Source organism: Schistocerca piceifrons, chromosome 4 (assembly GCF_021461385.2).
Source record: "Schistocerca piceifrons isolate TAMUIC-IGC-003096 chromosome 4, iqSchPice1.1, whole genome shotgun sequence".
NCBI lineage: Eukaryota > Metazoa > Arthropoda > Insecta > Orthoptera > Acrididae > Schistocerca > Schistocerca piceifrons.
In genome coordinates, this window is record NC_060141.1 from 603,017,915 (window position 1) to 603,022,396 (window position 4,482).

Genomic DNA, 4,482 nt, shown 5'->3' on the forward strand with positions numbered 1-4,482 from the left:
ATCACACTTCTACATCGCTGGTTGTAGCGCGAATGTCATCTATGACGGACAACCAAGGACGTTCTGTGGGCGTAGGAAGGAGGGACACGTACGTTCTGAGCGTACTCAACGAAGGTTGTTACAGCTGCCACGGGATTTTCCACTACTCACACCGCATCCGTCTATGCTCCCCATGACCTATGTCGCCACATTACGCAATAACGTAGGCCGCGCGATAGAAACATACTGGAACCTACAGACAGAGGCAGATCGTGGCGAGCCACGGAATGAGTTGCGCTGGACCGCCTGCAGCAGTCACAGGACGCCCTCTCTTCGGTGCCGCTTGCGGCCCCTTCAGACAGGTCACTTACAGACGTCGATAATTTGATGGTTCTCGATTCCGACGTCTCCCATGAACATCAAGAGGCCATGCTGACCTCTGATTCCTAGGCTCGGTAATGAAAATAGCGATCACCAAAACGACGGAAGAAGCGCCGCCTCACAGTGGAAAACGACCAGCCAGATCCAGCAGGCAATACTGAGGCATATTCGGGTACAGAGCAGACGACCATGGATACAGAAGAACTGCCTAGCGTGGATGCAGGTGTGAACAGCGGGATGGCGACACGACCTTCTGATACCGATGCTCCATAAACAGCGGAGAGGTCCGACCGAGGGCAACAGGCTACTAAGGAGGCTACGATGCCTACAACGCACGACAACGATGGGACGCTAGGGGACTTGTCATAAGACTCACCCCCGTGGGGAACAGATGGTGCTGGAGGAACTGCTCTCACACACTCTCCCGGTGTAAGACCAGAAGAGTGCATGGAATAATGGTTCAAATGGCTCTGAGCACTATGGGACTCAACATCTTAGGTCATAAGTCCCCTAGAACTTAGAACTACTTAAACCTAACTAACCTAAGTACATCACACACACCCATGCCCGAGGCAGGATTCGAACCTGCGACCGTAGCAGTCCCGCGGTTCCGGACTGCAGCGCCAGAACCGCACGGCCACCGCGGCCGGCAGTGCATGGAATAACGGCAGACCATATGAGAGGATGGCGGGAGATGTCAGAAAGAAAGCAGCCTGTGTACGGAAGAATTAGCGACTGTAAGGTGATCTATCTACATTGACAGCCATGCAACAAGCTTATCGGACAGGGTCTATTAACATCAATAGCATTGGGATGCTGGTAAAAATCAAGATGCTCAGCGACATGATAAAGGCTGCAGATTTAGAGATAGCGCTGTTACAGGAAGTTCATATGCTTCCCCCCTCGGACTTTTATGGTTATGATATTTACCGTTCCCTGTGTGACGAGAGGTGTTTCACTGCGATGCTGTTGGAAGGAGGGATACGTGCAGATGAAGTAGAGTATTTGCTTTCTGCCCGTGGTACGGCCGTGTCCATAGGTGGAATACGTTTGATCAATATGTACGCACCATCAGGTTGTGATAAGAGAAGGGACAGAGCAGATTTTTACGCCTATGAGGTTACATCGTTTTTCCAGGGAGATACGATGCTTGCTTAACAGGAAGGCACTTTGAAACAGCATATATTCATAGGACATAAGTAATAATATAAAACACGACAGATATGGGCTTCAACTGTAAACGACGGAATTCAATATAGCGTCTCCCTAGTTTTGTTTGTGATGTGGAGTGCGATCTTCACATTGCCCACGTTCCTCTCCACAAAGCGTAAATCTGACTTGCCTTATTCAGGCTTTCACACTATGGAATGCTGTGGAACGTGAAATTCTACACAGTGACGTCACCAAACTTGTCCACGAATGACTTCTCATTCCGTGTAAGGACGATTTTATATCCTATCAAACTCCTTGTTGATGTCATCACTTGTCATCCAGTTCATTAGGCACTGCCTCAGTCGTCTTTCTTAAAGGTGTTTCATGCTTCTGTCTTGTCTGTAAAGAGTGTCCGAAAAAGATTATACCTTTTTGTTCCCAGTGTGTGGAGCGATGTGTCAGTGACAAGGATTGCTGTTAGATAACTCGTCGCAGCAAATGTGGTGACGAAGCACGCGAAGAGTCTTGGCTGCACTGACTTATTTATGTGCTGAACAGCAAAGGGCTGCAGTAAATACTGTAACAGATACAGTGAGTGGCACACTAGGGTCTGACGAATGTAATTTTAATAATAATTTCAACGTTGGTGACAGCCAAGATGAAATTAAAACGTTCGTCATTGTTGATGACACAGAGTAATTTGTTGTCAATGATTTCTATCATGGCTGGTTCAATAAAGGAGTAGTGCGAATACCAGCCAAGAGATTACGTTGCTTTGGCCAGATTAGAACGTGGGTTGTTACCACAAAGGTGCGAAAATCAAAAATTTGAAGAAGCCAGAATATTGTGTAGATCGAGATAAAGTCTACCAGAATTCATGCTGCTTTCAGCGAGATATTTGGTGATAATGATGATGTTGAACTTGCAAGTAACACAGTACAAGTCGTAGTTAATAAGGAGTACACTGTACAGCACATTTTAAGGAAATAGAGGGAGATTTCCTGGCGGAGACAGATATAGGGAAAGAATATATTGAAAAATTTCAGCCTATTCTAAACGTTGTTCTTAATGAGGTGGCAGTAGACTGGTCTACTCAGGGAGTGATGTAGCCTGTGTCTCGGAATCATTCTTCGGTCTTGTTAATAGTGATGTAGCGCATTCGGTTACCACTGTAAAAATTAAGACGACTACAGGAAATCACAGTAGGCCGATCAATAGTGAAGCCATCTTTGAAGTTAATATTGATGGAGTCACATTTGAACAGGAACTTCTTGTGGTTCCGAACCCATGTATGGAAATTTTGCTAGGCGTAGACTTAGCAGCCAGATACGCAGATGATGCCAGTTACTAACATATATTGAATTAAATGAGAGCGCCAATAGAAAGCACGCTAGATTCAACCGTTCACTTGCTCGTAAAAAAATTGGTAGCCAGTTTGTGCATAAACAGAAGTTAACCATTTTTGTTTTTTATTTTTATTTATTTATTTTTGTATGTATGTTTATTGTGTGTAATTTTTATTTGTTACTAATCCCGTGGATTAAATCTAGGTGCGCAAAGGTGACACTGGACGTTGTGGGGCCATTAGTTTATGTTGTTTAAGTGTTGTATTTGGTTAGTTTTCTTTTGGCGTGTTTATTTTGTGTGCGAAGACAGGTGATTTGTAAATTCATTTGTTCGTTTCAGAGAACATTACTGAAGTAAAATCCCGTTCTCTTATGTCGTTTCTGAGGGAAGACACAAATCACAGAATCAGATATAAAAACCTGCAATCATGTCTCTTCTTCTCAGCAACGCAGCTGCACATTTCTTTTTTTCTCTGTTCTGATGAACTTTCTCAATTCTGGTTTTGGTCTGTCGAGAGTAAAATGGCCTCACCTGTGGGTGAAGTGTGTTAATTAGAAGATAACATGGCTCGTGGGTTATGTTTTTTGTTTTGTTTTAGGGAACGGTCTGGCTGGCAAGTTGTTAGGGCATCACAGAAATGCTGCTTGCATTGAGTATCCTGATACCGGAGGCCAGCTCGCAGGAACGACTTACATAGCGAGCAGTTCGCGACATCAAGTGCTTCGTTGAATGAGTGTGAAGTGAAAATCGTACTTCGAATGTTATTTCAATTGATGAATGAGAAAAAAATTGCGGAGTACCGCAAAAGACTACATCAGACTGAATGACACGGGCACAAAACGCCAGAAAAACTTTCTTTTTTTGTAAATTCATTTTTATTGTTTGATCAGCTCAATAGGAGCGCAGGCAGTGATTACTTAAAACTGATGCACTGCCTTTACATTTAAATGTTAGTTTAGCTTACGAAGTGTTACTATCACCCACAAACAAGTACACAAGAAATTAGATTATTTGTTTTGCCTTTCATTCGTAAACATTTTGCTCTCTCTAGTTTTATGTCATTTGTCTCAGAAATTTATACATGATTAGTTTAGCATGCCACATACGCCCCTGATATACTGACCCTTCCAGCGCAGAAAATATCACGCTTGCATGTTTATTTACACTGATGATATAACCCACAACTACTATTATAATTTAGTATGCTTTTATCTAAATAGAAAACTCTATGTTGCCACGGATAATCCTCTTACTAAATTTAGTTTAGTTTCCAAATAAAGTATACTGTAGGAGTATAGTCCTGTTAATAGGAAAAGCTAATCAATAGAGTTACCCTTTTTACAGATTTTGACCGTGTGTCGTGTCCAACGGATAATTAAATCAGACTATTCCATTCTTTTCCTAAAATCTTACCCAACAGTTAGAAATAAACGCAGCATGACTAGTGTTATACTGAAGCTAGGACAACTCAGTTTCAAGCTCATTTAGTGGTACTAACGGTCGCCAGCCTATCCAGGCAATGAAACAATGAAGTATCGGAGAAGTAGAAGTATGAATTTTGCCTTCTTTCTTGCTACTGTTTAAGTTGCTTCTTCAAATAAATACTACTCCACGTAAACAATG